Here is a 21208-nt window from a genome sequence, read left to right on the forward strand (position 1 = left end):
ACCAAATAAATGAGAGGGAGTATTACAGAAAATAAGTAAGTTAATGATAAAATATCACCACTTTGCAATCATAAAGGAAATAATGGATCTAGGCCCATTGTTCTTAATGTGCAGTCTGAGAACTCCTGAAGTCCCCAAGATTCTTTTAAGGGGTATGTGAGGTCTTTCTCTTTTCAACTACATTATCAGTGTGAGGCCAGATTTTCTCCAGTCTTCAACCAAAACAACTTATCACAACAAATTAAATGCAGAAGCAGCTGTGAGAAAGCAGCTGTCTTCTATTAAGTCAGACACTGTGAGATTTGCAAAAATGTAAAACAAGGCCACTTTTTAAAAACTTTGGAAATACAGTTACTCTTCACAAAAACCATGTCGTTTATGTTAGCACGATTTGTTACATTATTTTAAAATCAGTTGATAAATAATTTAAAAGTTTTGTTTTGGGGTGTCTGGGTGGCTCAGTTAAGCGTCCAACTCTTGATTTTGGCTCTGGTTATGATTTCACAGTTCCTGGGTTCAAGCCCCACATCAGGCTCTAGGCTGACAGCCTGCAACCTGCTTGGGATTTTCTCCTCAATGCCCCCACCCCCTTCAAATAAAAACAAACAAACAAATGAACATTAAAAAAATAAATTTTTTGTTTCAGTTTCTAATCTGGTAAATCTTGATACAATCCTTGAAATCTCTTTGGGGCTTTCACCTTTTGCAAGTGTAAAGTTTAAGAATGGCTGATCTAGGGGTATCTGGGTAGCTCAGTCAGTTGAGCGTCCAACTTCGGGTCAGGTCATGATCTCACAGTTCATGAGTTCAAGCCCCACATCGGACTCACTGCTTTGAGGGTGGAACCAGCTATGGACCCTCTGTCCTCCTCTCTCTGCCTCTCCCCTGCTTGCTCTCTCTGTCTCTCTCTCAAAAATAAACACTTAAAAATAAAATAAAATAAAAATATACCACACACACACACAAATAAAAAAAGGGCTGTTTTAGGTGATGAATACCAACAGCTGCTTAACATCAGAAAGACAGGTAGGTATTATGTAATTCTTGGTGGAAGCATACTATACTATTATAAAATATATTTGCAACCCACCTAATAACTCATTTACATGAAATATGGGCAGGAGAGGTCATCTAATAGAATATGTTAAATGACACCATGGAGGTGCAATCTCCAACATCCAAAGAGTAGGAACTCTACACAACGGTAAATTTAACAAGTATATTACATATAAGAGACACAGAACCTATAAACTAAGAAGATTCGACCGTACCTCAATCAAATGGAATGGTTTAAATAAAATCCAAACGGAATCTATTTTTCTATTCCCTCTATTTTACTGTATTTGTAATTTCTAGAACAAAAGTCAACCATATCTGTATATACCGCCTCCCTTACCAACAACTAAAAGGAAAAGAAATAGATACTCCAAGAACTACCCATGTGGAAAGGGGCTCAGACAGGCCAACAGACAAATCCTAGCAGAGGAGAATCAGAGAGCTATATAAAAGAAAAGTGGGTTGCTTTGTAGTCAAGAAAAGTTCCATGGTCCTCTGTAAGTAGGGTGAGCATATAATTTATGGTCCAAACTGGGACACTGTTGTTTTTACTTTATTACTATTTTTTAAATCTTTATTTTTGAGAGAGACAGAGAGCAAGTGGGGGAGATGCAGAGAGAGAAGGGGACAGAGGATACTAAGTAGGCTCCATGCCGATAACAGTGAACTCACTGGAACTCAGGAACCACATGATCATGACCTGAGCTGAGATGCTCAACAAACCAGATGGTGGCTCAGGGCCACCCAGGAGCCCCTGAACTGGGACATTTTTGAAGTAATGTAAAAGGGGTGCTATTACTAATTATGTGGTAGGCACAAACCAGGACTGTTCCTGTATTTATAAAACTTTTTTTTTTTTTTTACTATTTTCACAAAAGATATTCAACTCAATCCTTTGAATAATGATTTTCCATAGAAACACATTCCTAATATTATGAAGTTCAGAAAAACTAATGTATTCTATTAAAAAAATGTTTTCTTTGTCTCTTGCCTAGCACATACTTTATTAAGGGGGATATGTCTGTGTCTCTTCTTGTTGCTCAGTGTATTCTGCAAACTTCCAGTCATTCCTTTTCATACCAACTGTTCATGATAAACTATGAAGGGAAAGTTACACTTACTCAAGAGCCTTGCTTCTCTAAAAATAACATGTCTTCCCATGGGCCTCCACACATGGCCTAGTAAGACTCCTATTCAATTTATGAACGGATACTTTATTCCCAGCAACACTTCAAATCTTAGTGACCTAGGAGTTAAGTTAGGAAGTGTGAGGTAAAAACATCTGGGTCAGGTCAACCAGCTGAGGCTCCAAAGTAAGAGCCTTAGTATTGGCATTGTTACCTACTTGTTTTGTTCTAAGTAGTTTGCCTACAGGAAGTTCAGAGCTCCATATATGATGCTAGTATAATTTTCTTTTGGGGATTTTTAGTAAATATCTGGTTTTAGTATTGCTTATATAACGAGTCACCAATAAAGTGACTATCTATATAATCTGTGAATATTTTATGCCACTTCATAGGTTTTAAAATACTACATAAACTTTTTCAATAAAAGTAGCCTAAATATGAAAATACAGAACAATGCAGAACAATTTTAGCCTCATCCTAAAATGAGACACATCCTACACCATGTCAACCTACCCTTATTTTGTTCTATTACTAGGCTATGACAATTAAGTTCTAATTGCCATAAATAAAACTAAATGTGTCTAGTAAGAACAAAAATCAATAAAAAGGGACTTCAAAAATTTTGGACTTGCTTCCACATTTTCCTCAAACCTGTTACTTTATTTTTAAAAAGTCATTCCATCTAATATTTTTCAGGCATAAAGACAATTTGTGTGGTTACACTAACTTGCACCACAGAATTTGAAAAAAAATTTACACATTCATACAAGAATCTCATGCTACATTCAGCATGCAATCAATCATATTGCCTCAAAAACACTATTCTTTGTTCTATTTTAGGAGGTTAAACTCTTTTGTCTTTAGAACTAAAGTTTTAAAAGTGCCCTTTAGATTCTAACTCAAATGTTATCATAATAAACATTTATTTTAAAAAACAAGTGTTTTTTAAATTAAACATATCTAACTATGTCTCTTTCCTTTCTGTCTGGTTTCTCTTATAAAACAAGTCAACTTTCAACAAGGCTACATTAATAAAAGAAAAGGTAACATAAATGCAGAGGCAATCTAAGTGCCAACAGGTCCTTCCACTTAAATAAAACCTTCCTTGGATACAGAGAATGCCCAAACAGTTGCTTATTAACTGGAGAACATCCTCCTTCACAGAGATGTGAGAGTACAAATTGTATGTGTTGTGGCATGCACGGAGGTTGGCAGAAAGAAATAGAATTTTCCAACATAAGCCAAAGATCGGAACAGGACAGGAATAAAAAACCAAGGAGTCCAGAGGCGGGGAAAGGGTAACACACCACAACAACCTCATATAAAATGACAAAAAATGGGTACAAATTTCAAACAATGAGATTCATATGCACGTACATTAAGATTAACATGTCAACATTATAAAATATGCTAAAATGGTATTAGAACATCCTAGCCAGATCATAATCTCTAAGAGTTATGTAATAATCCTCTTACTATACTCAGTAGTACACACATTTATTAGATTACTGAGTTTTATTTGATTCTTCATATTGAAGGGGTGGGGGGGAGAAAATCTCAGTATCAGAACACAATAAAAATGATAAAAATCTCTTGTTTTGGGTGATGGTGTGGGAAAAAGGCGGCTTGAAGAATATAAATTATGCAGCTTGAAGAAAGAATTCTAAAGAATAAAAAATCTGTATTGCAAACAACTTCACTTCCACTAAGGTAGAGGGACAAACATATATAACAAGGTTTAAGTTGTTTTTTTTTTTTTAATTTTTTTTTTCAACATTTATTTTTGGGACAGAGAGAGACAGAGCATGAACAGGCAAGGGGCAGAGAGAGAGGGAGACACAGAATCGGAAACAGGCTCCAGGCTCTGAGCCATCAGCCCAGAGCCTGACGCGGGGCTCGAACTCACGGACCGCGAGATCGTGACCTGGCTGAAGTCGGATGCTTAACCGACTGCGCCACCCAGGCGCCCCAAGGTTTAAGTTTTTAACCTTTGTCATAAGTCTATGTTACATAAATAAGTAATTCCCAATAAAACTTCAAATATTATCCACAGAAGAGATTTCTCCTTTTCGTCAAGTTATTACTTCAGGTGGCATCTGGTGGTAATAATGATTGTGTGAACAGTCAATGAAAATTAAGTATGCTTAAAAACATTTTTTTTTTTTTTTTGGTAAGGCAAAGGATCTGAAATGAAATGGTTTATTAAGAAATAAAGTAGAAGACACTGAAGTTATGAAATCTCTTTCACTACTGACTTTTAGGAAAAGGACAAATTAACTTTGCATTTCAATACATATAAGCAGGGGCATGTGGGTGCCTCAGTCAGTTAAGCGCCAGACTTTTGATTTAAGCTCAGGTCATGATCTCATGGTTTTGTGAGCGAGCCCCACATCCGGCTTTGGGTGCTGACCACTTGAAGCCTGCTTGGGATTCTCTGTCTCCTCTCTCTGCCACTGCCCTGCTCACACTCTCTCTCTCTCAAAATAAATAAACTTTAAAAATTTCTTTAAAAACAAAATACATAGGGGCGCCTGGCTGGCTCAGTCGGTTGAGCATCTGACTTCAGCGCAGGTCATGATCTCGCGGTCTGTGAGTTCAAGCCCCGTGTCAGGCTCTGTGCTGACAGCTCAGAGCCTGGAGCCTGCTTCAGATTCAGTGTCTCCCTCTCTCTCTGCCCCTCCCCCACTCATGCTCTGTCTCTCTCTGTCTCAGAGATAAATAAACATTAAAAAAAATTTAAAACAAAAACATAAAAACAAACCTAACCATAATAAAAAAAAATCTTAAGAGCCCACCCAGTTTTCCCCCTTTGTCCTAGTTTCTTTTTTGTTAGGGAGAGGCGCTGTAGGATAATAATAGCAGGAAATAAGGTGGAGCAGCTACATAGTCAAGATGAGGTACATTGCTGTTTCACCTCCATTCTTGTCTACTGCTGGCTAGGTGTCACTGAAAATCAGATTAGCTGTCTGGGTAACCAAGGCAGTTTTCAAAACCTCTGGAGTCAAAATTTGCCCCGTCCTGAACGTTTTAAGGTCCCTGGCAAGATTCAGGTAACAGTAGCAGATGAAGCCAAGATGAAGAGATTTCTAATTATTTGGAAAGAGTAGTATGTGTGTATATGCACATGTGTGTGAAAAGATGTTTACTCTAGTGCTAGCAATATGGCACCTGAGGAGAAAATGGTCTGAATGGAGGCCAATGTTTGAACTAGATGGCTTCTATTTTAGTCACACAAATCTATAGAAATAATCCATGTGAGTGAATTACAAAGAGAAGAAATGACTACCCTAAATTTTTATAATACGTAAAACATAGCTTACTAAACTTCATATTAATGTTGCTAGTTCACTAATAAAAAAAACCTAAAGGAAATGATAGTCACTCAAATTTCCCTTTTCAGATCAAAATATTATATCATTATTGTAAAAACCCATTACACATAAAAATATAAAATTAAGTAACACCACTTTTTTTTTTACAGAGGAAAATGACACAAAACTTGGTCAGATTTGTTCAATATTAGAATGTGCACTAACGGCCATTTTTTCTACTTATTCGATTAAGTTAAAATGTTTCTTCTTTGCTAATAGCCACAAGGTCTAAAAACCATGAGCAAAAATTAGCTTCCAGTTCCCTTTACTGTCTCCTGCAGTCTGGCTAGAAGGCAACACTTTAAAGCTAGTTTAGTAATACTGCAAAACAGGTAGTATCTCAATTCAAGTTAACAGATGTACCCTTGGAAAACTGGGTTCCAACCAATTATTTCCAAAAATCAAATTCTCTTAAATTATATTAAGCATTTAAAAGAATCTCAGCATATACTCTTTATAAAAGAAGAATCCTTTTGTAATCCAAATAATTGCTTATCTAATTTGTATATGAATGCAATTCTTTAATATATACTTTTTTTTTTAAAGAACTAGATGTATTGTTTGTTTGACATTTATTTTAAAAGTAACTAAAAATACTTCTCAGGATACTGACTGGTTTAATATTTTAATGAAAACTTCAAAGGGGCCCAAACTTTGAAATATTTCATTGTGATTTTGCTTAAAGGGCCAGATGACAGATTTCTTCCAACTCCGTGATTCATATTGATTTTAATAAGCTGAATGCAACCACCCCACATTGTGCTGGGAGCTGAGCACAAATGTATCAAACTAGGTTGTGCCTAACCTAAAAGAGGGTGGGTGGGGAGGAAGTAATCTCCAGGGAATATCTGGTTCTCTAGGACGTAGGGATGAGACAAGTAGCCTTTCTTCAGTTTGCATTTTATATGATGGCAATCCAACACATGAAGGCTGGGGGGGCTCCATATTACTGATCTAAAAATGGAGCTAACAGAGGGACCTGGCTGGCTTAGTAGGTAGAACATGGGACTCCTGATCTCAGGGTTGTGAGTTCGAGTCCCATACTGGGTCAGACGCTGGATGTAGAGATTACTTAAAAAAAAAAAAAAAAAATCTTAAATGAAATGAAATTGGAGCTAACACTATGCAACTATTTCACAAAGCACAACAAATTATTCTACCTATTGTGGCCTAATCCCAATCTACATAAGGACAGTATGTGTACTGAAATAAAGAAGTTTCATACAGATAAAATATTCTTTTCCATTTCTTAATGAAAATTCTGCTGTCAGATGCTCTAGAACCAGTCTCCTCAGGAGGTGACTTGTATTTAGAAGGGTGGTGGGCATGGGATTTATTTTCTTTTAACCTATACAAAGCTTTAGTTTTTTTATTTTTCCTAGGAGGAGGGGATGAATCGCTACCTGATATTCAGGGATAAACTAAATTTGGGGTTAAGAGTATATAGTTGGCACAAATTCAATGCTCGAGTGGGAACTATAAATGATTTCTTTAACTGTATGCCAAACTGAATAATCTCCCCGGGAAAAGAACCTCCTCCTCCTCCTGCCTTTCCTACCTCCTACCCCTCCCCCACCAACACTGCCTCCCCGCTGTGCAAAGAGCCCTTTGTCCTGCCCCGCACTTATCTAGCTGTTTGGCCATATTGACAGGCCAGCTAAAAGCATAATAAGGGAGTCAGTCTGACATAAGCAGCTGGCAATTTGAAACAAAAATCTTCCTTTTCTACTCAGACCAAATCCTGCTGCAGAAGTCTGAGGCTCCTCCCATGCTTCCATCTATTTTTCAAACAGAGCAGCAAGGAATACGGCATTTTCCCTCAATTACGTAGCACATCAAAAACTTGAACCCCCAGATAGAAACAAATTCTTACAAATTCCCATATCCACTGCTTATTTTATGATTCATAACATAGGCCAAGGTGTATCCCCTGCTCTGGGTGTACATAACTAACATAGGTAAGGAAATAATTCTTACTACTTCAATTTGCCATCAAAACTCTGAGAATTCTCAGACTACAAGGAAGACAGAAAAGCTCAGAAGAGAAAGCAGTCAGACCAAACCAACACTCATGTACATAAGGCAAAACTGACCAATAAGCTTAGTGTTTAAAAATACAAAGATATTATTCCAATAAGCAGAAAATTCCTTTTTTCCTGTATTTATACCAAATATACTTAATGTGACCCTTACATCTTTCCCTGCGGTATTCAACAAACAAAATCAATATGATGGAAAAACTGAGTGAGACAGGATAGGATTACAAATTCCTTGTTCAGTGAAGGCTCCTATACAGTAGGCTGAGATTTAGCGTCATTGTTTCTTTATTATCTCTCATGGTTTCCTTTATAAAGTGTTAAAAGCTTTTTCTAAAGTGATGCTTTCTAACAGCAACCCCCCAACACACACACACCATTCCTGGGTAACATTTATAGAACTGAATATAAAATAGGACACTTTTCATAAGACTAAATGACTTAACAAAATATGTATTGATAAATGAAAGAAATGGTATTCCATCTTTCATCAATTTCTCTGAATCTTCACCAGAAGAGAAATCAATCACTGAAGCAAGTGAAAGGTTAAAAATGTCATTTCACTACATATTTTGGAATTTTTCACAGTAAGGAATGGTAACAATCCTTGTCTATCACAGATGCATTACACTTACTTTCTACGGAGTGCCTCTGAAAAGATGTTTTTAACCAAATTACAAACAACCACCAGCTGTATTACTAAATATACATTATCTCACAGATTTTACAGAGTTCAGAGTGAGTTTTGTTTGTCATAAAGAAAATATTCCTATCAAGAAGTTTTCGTTTCCAACACCTGAAACAATTTTTATAAATCAAATTCACTACTAGGCCTTCTAGTTTCAAATTAAATTGACAAATCACCAGAGCTGAACCAGAAGTTAGAAGAAAATTTTATTCTAGATCATAATCCAATTTTCAATAATAAGATGCATCCAATTTACGACTTGTTAACTACTGTCTCGTTTCATAAGTTATTTCAATACAAAGAGGATAAAGTAAAAGTGGTTGTCTACATATCTCCATTTTGCACTATATTATTTTCCCATCGAAAATAAAAAAAATGAAATGGCAACTCTCCCCCAGAAAGGCCAGAACAAGTTCAGAAAGGATGTAAGATCCCAGACACAAAAGAGTGGAAGATATAAAAATTCTCAAGCATACTGGTTAAATAAATCCTATGAAAAGGGTTTCTATGATCTTCCAGAAAATGATTACATCAAGACCACAAAGGGTTCTAAACAATAGGATATACAACTGAAAAAGCAATTATTTTACAAGGTAACTTTCATACTATGTAAACTAAAAGACATATTTATATCTAAGCTATGTTAAACAACCAGTATGAGTGAAACCATCTTTATTTGATATGGGATCTTTTATATGTGATACTAATAAAAATAGAACCACCTAAAATATTATTCATTAAGGTTCTGTTTCATTAGTCTGTTTGTATCATTGAGAGACAATGCAAGCCACATTTGTGAATGACAAAATTCATTTCCATTCTTTTTAATTCCCTGCCACAAATGCCAGAGTCATATTACACATTATAGATGACTGTGGGATTTAAGTACATGAACACGAGACTGAAAATATCAAAATTCTAAGGGAAAAAAAATAGGAGGCAAGAGTCTTGGGGGTGTGGGGGAAGAAAACACATGGGTATCTGTTAAATACTGTATGAGTGGTGGTATATCTGAGTGATGGTTCTCCTTCAAGTACTTCTATACTCAACAAACTGTTCTGCCTAATCAGAGATCTGCCTAATGTGCAGGAGCTGTGGAGGGAGAGACCACATAAGGGGCTCAGAGGCTATCTTCTCAGGTATCCTGTACTCTAGACTTACTCGATTTCTAAATATTCCTTCTGGTACATCCTTTATTTCAGATGGATCATGGCCAAACAAACATCCTTGTGATCTTAGAAGACTATATCCAACATATATATAATGAATCAATATTTTAGGTCAAACGCCAAAGAAATAATCTAATCTGGAGAAGTCTACACTAATACAGAAATTAAGAAAATACTTCTGAAATTTATATTTAGAAATCATTCCAAAAAGAGTAGTTCTTCTTAGAGTTTACAATTCCAAATGTAGTAATATGTTTAGCAAAACATCTATTTAATGAGGTAAATGTGGCCTAACAACTTGAGGGAAGGAAGGAAACATACAAACAATAAAATATCAAAATTCAGTAATTAAAGAGATGGAGGAAACATGTCAGTTGCAGAAAAAAGAACTGATTTTCCCCATTCTGGTTCTCAGAAAGATCCTTAAATTCTTATTAACTTTGGTTATAAAGGGATTCAAAAATTAAAACTAATAGAACTTTCAGACCTATGCAAGCACAAATCCCCAGATAAACACCAAAAATCTGACAAACAACAACAAAAAAAACCCCACAAAAAAACAAAAATAAGAAGGATCTTTAACTATGATCCAGTTTCCAGATGCTGATATCCATAAATGGGTAAAAGGTTATGAATTGCTAACTCTCATCTCCCCACCAATAAAATGCAAACCAGCTCAGCAGTGAAAATTCCCAGGAAAGCAAGGTTTCTTCTTAGTCCTGAAACAGCCATCGCCTAAGTGCAGCTCCCTGCAGCCAACAGCATTAATGGACGCTGCACTGCTGTCCTTCCCTGGAGACAGCAGCCAGCACTACTCAAGCTTCTCACGTAGCAACCAGAGCTCCAGAGCCAGCAGCTGCTGCTGCCTTGTATACTCACCCCTGTGATCCAACCCAAAGGAACAACCTTCTCCTCACCCCACCCCCACTCCTTACACACTCTTTTTTCTTTTTTTTGGACCAGTGCTCCATGCCAGAAGGGCTGGAATTATGCTTTTAGAAACAAACAGTCCTAAAGTCACCCTTTTAAACTAAGACCTTTTTATTTAAAAAAATCAAAATTTACCAAATAAATTCTAAATATCTATTTTTAAATTAAGCCAGCAATCTAGGAATGAAGATTAACTTTTCATCTTTAAAAGGTCAATTTTCACTCTTTATAGTCAAATTTAAATTTGCAGCTAGAGGTAGAGCCTTGTGTCTTGTCCTATCGGAGGGCATAATTCATTTTTCTATACATAATGACAGAGTAACCCTTAAAGACTCTAATCCCATAACGGGCCAGAATTTTGGGCTAGAGAAGAAAACTAATGATCCTCTTGAGAAAACTGGAAGAAATCCAATATAAAAAAAATTGTCCTGTGTCTTCCAAGAGGCCCAAAAACCTCTGATTATGTGAATATTCTTGCTTTAGTCCTAGCTCAGATTCCACACATCTAAAATTACCACTTACAACTTTTCTCTGAGTGACCTAAAAACATCAATAACATAAAATTAACCACCAAGAAATTTTCCCAAATTGGAGATACACATTCTCCTGAAAAATCTCTCAACACTCAAGTGGATCCTCCCAAATCAAAAGTATAGCCTTGCAACATCTGCCCAACAAAATAATGTAAATATGACCTTGATCACAAATATGTCATTTAAAAGCAACTTGCCTAGTCAAATTATAAAGGAAATTAGCAGAGAACCTGGGGATTCTTTCAGCACCATGACCACGGGGTAAATTGGAGAAATGAACTAAAGTACAGACAAAGCCCAATGGAACCCTGAGCTCTGGGTAAGAAATGAGTTACTGGTGAACACATTGCACAAGTAACATGAGAAAGCAGAAAACGCAGGTCATACACGCACCCCTGACCCAGACCAGCAGAGCTGGCTGCAGCATCAGTATCCAAGGGAAAGACCAGTTATTCCTAAGAAGTGAGACGAGCAAAGGCGCCCTATAGAATAAATTAGCATAGAAGGGGCTTTCCCAACAGTTCAACTTTCCCTCTCACGCGATTCACCTACTTAAAAAACCAGGGCTTTTTCTCACCACCATTCACCTCACATCACTGGCTTCCACGCAGAGGTAAAGGGAATTCATAAAGGGGAATTTTTCTGCTTTTCAAGACGTTCTCAAATGATCGCTCTCCACGCCCAAGGCAGGAAAAACGACACAATCTGGCTCAACTCCAAGCCTGAACCCTACAAATTCAACGAGGCTATCTCAGATACTGGGGCATACGCCACTGAGAGCCCAAGAATGTGAAGTGGGGGTGGCGAAGGTAACGTCTTTAGTGTGGGAAAAGAAGCAATCATCTGAGATGGGGACACGAGAACGATAGTGAAGGCGTCCAGGAACATTACGGAGGGGGGGATTAAGGCTCCCCCTCCCCCAGAGATCAGAGTTGTCACAAGGCCGCGCGAAAGGGGGTGGGGGCGGGGGTTAGGGAAGAGAGAAAAAAAAAGTATGCCTGTGCATTTTTAGAAGAAGGCAGGGAGAGGCCTATCCTTAAGTAAAAGGTAAACGTGGAGTAGGCAGTTCCCAGGAAAAGGGGTGAAGAGGCGTGGGGGAGGGGAAGCGTCCTGACCCAGGAAAGGCATGAAAAGGGTAGTGGGGTCGACTAGATTACGGAGGGGGACTCTACCTCTGAGAAAGAAGGGTGCAACGGTATGTGTGGGGCGGCGAGAGGGATGAGAAGGGGCAGCATCCTCCTACTAAGAACCTGGGGAGGGCCAGGCCCACGTCCCGAAAGCGAGCGCGGGGAGACGGAGGAGGTGACCCTTCCCTCCCCCAGGGCCCGGTCGTGAGGGTAGGTCTCTCTTTTCTGTCGGACCCTTACCTTGTCCCAGGCGCTGCCGGGGCCTGGGCCCGGGCTGCGGCGCACAGCACTCCCGGGAGGCAGCAGGACTCGAGTTAGGCCCAACGCGGCGCCACGGCGTTTCCTGGCCGGGAATGGCCCGTGCCCGTGAAGTGGGGGTGGGGGGCAGAAAGGCGGAGCAAGCCAAAGGCGGGGAGGGGGAAGGGCCAGGGAAGGAGGGGGGGCCGGCACTACAGTGTTGGCGGACTGGCGGGACTGGGGCTGCGTGAGTCTCTCAGCGCAGGCGGGCGGCGGCCGCCCCTCCCCCGGCGGCGGCGGCGGCGGCGGCGGCAGCTCACTCAGCCCGCTGCCCGAGCGGAAACGCCACTGACCGCACGGGGATTCCCAGCGCCGGCGCCAGGGGCACCCGGGACACGCCCCCTCCCGCCGCGCCATTGGCCTCTCCGCCCACCGCCCCGCATCCATTGGCCAGCTCGCCGCCAATCAGCGGAAGCCGCCGGGGCCGCCTAGAGAAGAGGCTGTGCTCTGGGGCTCCGGCTCCTCAGAGAGCCTCGGCTAGGTAGGGGAGCGGGACTCTGGTGGGAGGGGGGGTCCGGTGGATTGGGGGAGATGGGTGGCTGAGGCGGTCTGGCCGATAGATGGGGTTTGCCTTCCCCCTCGGGAAGTCGGGAATATAACGTTTGTTAAGCTGGAAGGGAAAGAGGTGGTCAGAGGCAGGCAGGAGTGCGGCCCGCCCTGCGGCAACCGGAGGGGGAGGGAGAAGAGCGGAAAAGGCTCGAATCCGGATGGAGCCATTGCTCCTGCAGAGGGAGGAGCGTTTCCGGCTCACCTCTTGTCACTGATTGGCCGCTTTTCCTCCCGCCGTGTGTGAAAACACAAATGGCGTGTTTTGGTTGGAGTAAAGCGCCTGTCAGTTACAGCCTCGAGAGTGCGCAGCCGCTTGGGGACTCTCGCGTTGTTGCCTGGGTGGGATGGGTAGGTAGTTGGGGTGGGGAGAGGGCTGGAGGAGCGGGCGCGGTCGACCTCCCGCGGTGGGGGGCGGGGGGGTGTCAGGGAAAGTGCCTCCCGCGCGGGCGTCTGGCCACCCGCCCCTTCCTTGGAAGGAGTCGGTTTACCCGCCGCCTGCTAGGCTTCGGCATCTGATTGGTTACTGAAGCCCGGGGAACGGCCCCTTGCCATTGGCTCGGGTCCCAAATGAGCGAAACCACTGAGCGGTTCGGTAGGGGTGGGGGGGAGGCGGTCGTTGGTACGGTCCTTCCCAAGGCCCAGCACCGCAGTGTCTGGCTCTGCGCCCCTGCGCAACGTGGCAGGAAGCGCGCGCTGGAGGCGGAGGCGGGCTGCTGGGTTGAGGCTTCTGGGTGGCGGCGACCGCGGCTCCGCCCCGGGCGCCTGCCACCTTAAGGACGAGACAAGCCGGATCTGCTCTCGGACTCGCGGGGGTGGGGGAAAGGAGCGGGGGTCAGTCTTGCTGGTTTGTGGGAGGGAGGTGCGTGTTCTCCAAAAATCCGCGCGAGCTGCAATCCTAAGGGATCTGCAGTGAAGGAGGCGGAGTGAAGGCCGCACCCTTCTCGGTAGGGGGAGGGGAGTGCTGCAATACCTTTATGGGAGTTCTTTGCTGCCTCCTGTCTCCTAAGGACCGCCCTGGGCCTAGAAGAATCCCTCCCTCCCCCGCGATCTCGTCATAGCCTCCATGTCAAGTCGCTGCTTCTCGATTGTGGGCGGGACTCTTGCCCAGGCTTAACCTGGTGCCTGGGCGTTGTCCTGCAGGGAGATTGAGCAGGTGTAAGATTTCTCTCTTCCCACAGACTTGAGTTTGTGTCACAAAGTAATTATAATAGGGGTGGAGGAGGGAATGGGAGTCCAGGCGTTCACCTTGGGCTGATTTTATGCAGCAAAACTGCGTGTTATTAACAACTTCAAGATCCTTTTTGTAGTATTTTTCCTGTAGATAAAAGGAGATAGATTAAAGGCCTGACCATCAGAGGTTTTTACCCCCTTTGAAGGCCTTGCTTACACCACCGAAATAGAGCGTTTCAGATTAAATAGTAATCTTACATATTTAAGACCCCTTCCCTTGCATCCCTAGGGTTGAGGATCTTAGCAATTCACACTCCTACTTTGAGACTATTTTGCATTTGTTGTACTTGCTCTTTCAGCCCCCCAGACATAACATTGGCTTTCTCCTGTCCTGTTTTTTGCAGCCAGGTGAGTTGTGAAACCAGACAGATTGGATGTACCACCAATTAAGGCTACACAGTTTGAGCAGAGGCCTCACTCTTACCCAGCAAATCATTTATTCCTCCTTTATGGATTTTCTGGAATGTTTACCTTGTTTTACATTTTATCTTTGTCCTCAACTAGGATTCTACTCCTTGATCCTCTTCACAGTCCAGATGACCTTGACTACTGCCTTACTGAGAATTGGATATGAGGTTCAGCAATATCTCCCTTTTACCTCCTTTGAGTGTCTCTTAATCCATCTTTATTTCTTTTCTCATCAGGTAGTAACTGGGCTTGATTGCCTTAATGTTGATAGCTTCCAAACTGGTGTCTCTGCCTCCCGGTAGCATCTTCTGTGTTGTTGGGACAATTGTCCTAACATAGAGGTAGAGCCAATAATGACTGATGCAACTCTTAACTGGCTTCTAACTACTCACAGGATGAATTATGAATTCATCAACATGAACGCGATGTACAAGGTCCCTCAATTGGCTTTTCTCAACAACTTTTTCATTTGCTACAGTTTTCTACATAGACCTCTCGAGTCATTCTGGACTGATCATTTACCCAGATCATAGTGACGTTGTCATACCTCTTTGTAGGCTGGTTCCTTCTGGAACAGTGCCCTCGGCGCTCCTTACTTTTCAAATACCCTCTCCCCTATGATCTTGACTTCTGTGATCTATCATCCTATAAGCCAAACACTTCTAAAGAAAGGTTAGCAGTGCTTTTCTCCAGATCTCAGCAGGTTGAATCAGCATTTCTCAGGTTGTTATTGCTTGTTTAAATTCTCTTAACTATTCAGAGCTTCTTGAGGGCACAGGTTCTTGTTGAGTCTTGTACCACTAAGCTGCTAGAATGTGCCTTGATGCCTTGCCAATCCTAAGAAGAATGGAATGGGTGACATGTAGATGTCTTTATAAGGTTTGATAGGTTATTGATCTCTGAATAGTTTTGTAAGCTTGCTAGTGCTCTAGATTAGTACTGTCCAATAGAATCTTCTGCAGGGATGGGAATGTTCTGCCTTTTTGCCAACCAATGTAGTAGCCACTAACTCTATATTACTGTTGCACTGGAAATGTGGCTAGTGTGACTAAAGAACTGAATTTTCAACTTTATGTAATTTAAATTGCCACAGTATAAATTGTAGCTGTAGCCACAAACTTGTGTTGTGGGTTGCTGAATACTTAATGTGAATGTTGATAACTTTCTCTTCATGCTGAGCACTAAGGAAGCAAAAGTTGGCCTATTTAGTTTATTTTTATCTTCCCTGCTTGTTTTACCTTTATCTGTATACTTTAGCTGTACTTAGCTGAGAGCCAAATTCAACAAGCCGTTACTTTAAACCTGCCTTGGAGAACAGTATGTTGAGAAAGCAAAGCAGGCGTTGACTAGTTTGGATTTCAAAAACCAATGTGTAATGAATTTTAGGAAAGTGGGATTTCATTAACAGAAGTTTAGCTAGGAATAGGGACTATATCTAATGCCAATGAAACCAGGCCTAAATTTCAGTCCTATAAGGTTTCGTTTTTGGAGAAACTTCATCAGAGGAGGCCAGGGCCTAAGTGTCATATGCCTGTCATATGCAAGTTTCATCCTGATAAAGTGTAAATTAATAGATATATCCTAACACCAAAATATTTGATTTATCTGCTAATATAACATGTTGTAAATGACAATTTTTTTACTTAAAATTTCTTACACTTATAAGACCCTTAGGATGGGAATCTTAAAACCGGTCAGTGCACACCAGTTACTGTTTAGTGCAGACTTCCAGTCCCAACCCAAAGATTCTGAATCCAGTTAAGGCAGAGGGGTGGGAGGCACTGGAATTCTGTATCAAGTTCCTTATTTGCTTCTGATATTGGGGACTCAGGGACCACACTGGAAATACAGCCCCTGGGCTATAGTACACCTATATATCTGACAAAAATGGTTACAGTTTCAGAGAGACCTCTAATATTTTGTGTGTTCTTTACTTTGTAATTTTTTCCCTCAACTTTTTTTTCCCTTTCAAAAAACTGAATGAATGGAAAACATGTTGAGACAATGAGTACTGATGTTTAATAAATTTTGGAAACTTGCAGGTCAGATTGTTTTTTTTTGTAAAACAGATACTAAATATTCCAAATACATTTTTAAAAAACCATAGTATTGCCTTTCTTGTCTGTTTTCCCACTAAGTGCATTCCTCAGGGACTTATTTTTGATTCCCCAATGCCTGAACACAGAGCTGGGTACTTAATAAATGTTGGTTTTATTAATTTATATGTGAAATTGGTTTTCAAATAATAGCAAAGTCTACAAAACACAGACACATGTCTCCTTTTATGGAGAAATTTTAGGGTCATACTTAACCCAAGTCTCATTCTATTTATAGAAGAGACTACTGCATCATGGTCTCTGAATGCATCTGTCCACTGTTGAGCTCTTCCTTGGGTTTCCTGTATAAACCATTGCACTTATCCTCTTCCTGTGCTTCACTTCCTTTGGCTTTATTTTTTAATAAACCAGCTATCTATCTCCTTTTGTAATAGAGCCATGTTCTGTGTTTTTTGTTTTTGTTTTTTTACAGAGCATGTGATCAGGAGAGAGGGGCAGAGGAAGAGAGAGAATCTTAGGCTCCACTTTCAGCACGAAGCCTGATGCAGGGCTTGGGGCTTGATCCCACAACCCTGGGATCACCACCTGAGCCAAAATCAAGAGTTGGATGCTCAACCGACTGAGCCACCCTATATGACCCCAAGCCATATTGTTTCTTACGCTTCTAGGACAAAAGTATATTGAACACTTCTTACTTTGAGAAAGTTGAAGGTTTTGTAAAGGCTTTTTACATTTTTTTAGATTGGCAAAATTTGAGCCACATAATGTTCCTGCCATGTATTTTTTATGCAAAGAGGAGGTTTGGTATCATTATGCTTTGCAACTCTTAATCCAGAATTTGATAGGGATCAGCATCACAAGGATAAGACTACTTTGACTATTTTTAGGCCAATCTTATGTAGAGCACTTTGGCAGGCTGGGAATTTTTTGTTATTTTACCTACTGGCATACTACTTTATGCTGGAGGACATATTTCAGAAGACTTTTTTTTCTTTATCCATGACTCCCCATTCTTGATGGAGTGGGTAAGAAACTGGATTATTAGAGAGCTGTTAGTAGCATGGAATTAAACATTGAGGTTTATTTTATCCAAGCCAGGGTTGAACCTGAGTATCCTGATATCATGGTATATACCTTCTTGGTGATTACAGAGGCTATTTCTGCCTCTTTGATTGCATCTCATAGTCATGATTACATTTAATAATCTTGCTTTCCAGGTTTTTGCCTAGAGTTCACAGTTAACACCGATTTTTACCAATTTGCCCTGGCACTTAGTCATCCTGTTTTTTAGTTTTTGGGTTTTTTTTAAACATGTTTAATATTGGATCTTCCTGTTGACAGCAGTAACATATTTTCAGATTATGTTTATAGAATTGATTATTTTACTAGCCAACTAACCTAACCCCACCTCTAGGGTATGGATTCTGATCAAGTCAGTCAACATTCTTCATAACCTTTCTTCTTTTTCCTGACCTTTGGTTAAAAATCTCTTCCCAAACTATTTACTATAATAAATAATGACAACATGGTTCTAGTGCCTGCTATAGGCAAAGGCTAACGTAAATAGTTGGGTTAGAAGAAATGAATAATCATGGAATGCCACTTCTGTAACACATAGTGTGCTAAACTGCCAGTGTATTTAGTGTGGTCCTCATACATAAAATCCCATCTTCCAGAGTAGAAAACTAGAACTCCTTGAGGTTGAAAAACCTTAATCTGTTAAGGGCCAGGGATTCTAGATTCAACTACCTTTCTCTATTGGAAACAGTCTTTTAGGAAATTAATCTGACTACAGGATACCAGATGGGTTCCAGGGATGGAGAAATTTGAAGTTCTTTTACAGTAGTTCAGACATGAGGTATGGGGTGATTTGGGGTAGAGTGATGGCAATCAAAATGGAAAGAAGCGAAAGGACTCAATAACTGACCATGTCAATTGCTGAGAACTGTCTCAGCACACTTCTTAAGGAAGCCTACCTTGGTGCCCTCAGCTCTGCTACATTGGTTCTCTCACTTGAATGTTGTCACAGCACTTCTGACCATTATAATTAAGTTACTAATTGTGTGACTCAAGTTTTCCCCCACCTTTTTAGATTGCTCCTTGAGGACAGGACAGTGCTTTTTTCTGGCTGTGTCCTTGTTGCGTAAAGAGGCCTTCAGGGTCAAAACTTTCCTAATACTGAGATGATGTTATTTACCTTTTTAGCTCATTCTCACAAGTGTGCAGGGGTTATACAATGTGTGATGACCTCACTGATACTAATCAAAGGGTGCTATATATATTGAATTATCTAGAATTTCTTAAGGCGGTGTATTTAGGGTGTGAATATTTACATTTCTAGAAATTAGTTTTTAGGTTATACCTTCTACAATCCCAGCAACCCCCAGTATTGTGCAATTGTTATTTTGAAATCGTGTAATTTTCGTTTTGCCTAAGCATAAATGTAAGTACTTTCTGTTGCTGCAATGTTTTAAATATTTCCTTAAAACTCCTAAATTTTTATATCTAAATACAACTTTTTAAGAGTAACTTTATTCTAAAACTAATTATATGTACATATATATATATATTTTTTTTTTTTTTTTTTTTTTGAGAGAGCACGTGTGCAAGTGTGGGAGTGTCACAGAGGGAAAGAGAATCCCAAGCAGGCTCCACACTGTCAGCACAGAGCCCTACACGAACTGCAAGATGATGACCTGAGCCAAGATCAAGAGTCAGACGCTTAATCAACTGAGTCACCCAGGCACCCCTGTATTTTTTAAAGAATGGGTCACTGGGTTTAAAAAATTGTAAGACTACTTGTTCAACCCACACCCACCATCTATGTCTAAAAATGGAAAAAAGATTAAACAGTAATATAGTGCAGAGTTCTCATAGGAAGAATCAACTGCAAAGAAACTAAAAAAAAGTGACAGAAATACCTTAAAGGATGAATTACTGTATTACATGGGCTGGAGAAACATTGCACAATAGCTGAGAAACTTTACAAAGAGCCATATACACAGTTGACATTCCTGATTGTCTGCTGGTTGAAAAGTAAAAATCACGGCAGTGCCATTTTTTTCAACAGTACATGGTCATGTTAAACACCGTGTTGCAGACTTGAAGTCTGGGTTAATACCTCGCCTGTAGAAGTATATTTAAGCCTGACAAACATGGCTGGGCTTGTTATTTTGCATGTATTTGTCTTGCATCAGCTAGTCAGAGACTATTCTGTCAAAGCTTGGCAACAAACCCAGCATGTCCTGAACCAGCTAAAGTGTTGAGTAATTTAATTATTTTATTTATTTTATTTATTATAAATAATAAAATATTATTTTATTTATTTATTACGAGCCCCACCAGTGTGGGGCTCGAGCTCACAAACCCTGAGATGAAAACTTGTATCCTCTATCGACTGAGCCAGCCAGGCATCCCTTTAACAACTCTTTAAAATCCTCTGGTTTATCCTGATATTTTCACTAACAGTGAAAAAGCAAAAGTTGGTCAAGCTGCCTGCATCTCGGCATTAATCAAGGCAGTGGCATCAAACTATAGTATTGACTGCCATGCATTGGAAGGGGAAGGGGTGGCGGCAGTTTCAGTTTTCCTGTGAAAACAGTAAAATTATTTTGTGAAACCTGGACCTTGAGTATGGAACTTTATTTTTTTTTTAATATGTAATTTATTGTCAAATTGGTTTCCATACAACACCCAGTGCTCATCCCAATAGGTGCCCTCCTCAATGCCCATCACCCACTTTCCCCTCTCCCGTACCACCCATCAACCCTCAGTTTGTTCTCAGTATTTAAGAGTCTCTTATGGTTTGCCTCCTTCCCTGTCTTAGTATGAGTACTGAAATACAAAGTTTGCATATAGGACTCCAGCTTCTTGTTTAAAGTACAGTGGTTGTCTTACGAAAAAGCGGTCAGGTTGAATTAGTGATTTTCTTTTCACAGCATTTTTACTTCAATGACTGTCAGAGTTGGCTGTCTGGCCGACATTTTTAAAAATTTTTTTAACATTTATTTATTTTTGAGACACAGAGAGACAGAGTATGAATGGGGGAGGGTCAGAGAGAGAGGGAGACACAGAATCTGAAACAGGCTCCAGGCTCTGAGATGGTGGCCTGAGCCGAAGTCCGAGGCCTAATCAACTGAGCCACCCAGGCGCCCCTGGCAGGCACTTTTTTTTTTTTTTAAGTGTAAAGAAGTACCTTTCAAAGAAAACAGTTGACAGCACTTGTCAGTGATAAACTCAAACTCTGAAGTGAAAATTAGAATTTGGGAAAACTTCTACCCACTATCAGGAGTTTCTCATCTTCCTAATGATTAAAGGAACTTTTGGGTTTTTTTTTTTTAATGAGCTAAGTGGTGATATAAATATGATTTGTAGATATTATAAACTGGACCAGGGCTTGGGAGATTTATGTAACTCAGTAAACCATAATTTCCAAATGACCAATACATGAAAAGAAAAAAAAGTTGCAAATAAGTTAACATCTCAACCAATTGAATGTGAAGATAAAAATCCAGTGCCTTCTATTAAGGCAGACATGTAAATGAGTTGCAATAATATAAAACAGCATCACTGTCGAAAATAAAGTTACTTCTGTGAAAATACAGAGTGCATCTTTTTTTTTTTTTAATGT

The 21208-nt window shown here is 40.2% G+C and overlaps 1 protein-coding gene and 1 long non-coding RNA gene across 14 annotated transcripts in view; one reads left to right on the forward strand and one right to left on the reverse strand.

The window, feature by feature from the left end:
• Positions 1 to 12597, reverse strand: part of SETD5 (SET domain containing 5) — a 79813-nt gene extending 67216 nt beyond the window's left edge. For 4 of the 12 annotated variants that reach the window (XM_086697510.1, XM_086697509.1, XM_086697508.1 and 1 more), the window contains exon 1: positions 12278 to 12597. The gene's annotated coding sequence lies outside the window, so the exon portion shown is untranslated. The remainder of the gene's footprint in view (positions 1 to 12277) is intronic. The other 8 variants (XM_086697519.1, XM_086697517.1, XM_086697515.1 and 5 more) reach the window with 2 other exon arrangements.
• Positions 12598 to 12824: 227 nt separating this feature from the next.
• Positions 12825 to 21179, forward strand: LOC147583484 (uncharacterized). 2 transcript variants are annotated; one of them, XR_015248261.1, is made up of 2 exons: positions 12825 to 17704; positions 19173 to 21179. It is a non-coding gene; the product is annotated as an uncharacterized LOC147583484 (long non-coding RNA). The 2 variants fall into 2 exon arrangements; XR_015248262.1 differs by having other exon boundaries at positions 12825 to 17603.
• Positions 21180 to 21208: the final 29 nt, after the last annotated feature.

The sequence above is a fragment of the Puma concolor genome, chromosome A2, assembly GCF_028749965.1.
Source record: "Puma concolor isolate L17-30 chromosome A2, mPumCon1.1.hap2, whole genome shotgun sequence".
NCBI classification, from domain to species: domain Eukaryota; kingdom Metazoa; phylum Chordata; class Mammalia; order Carnivora; family Felidae; genus Puma; species Puma concolor.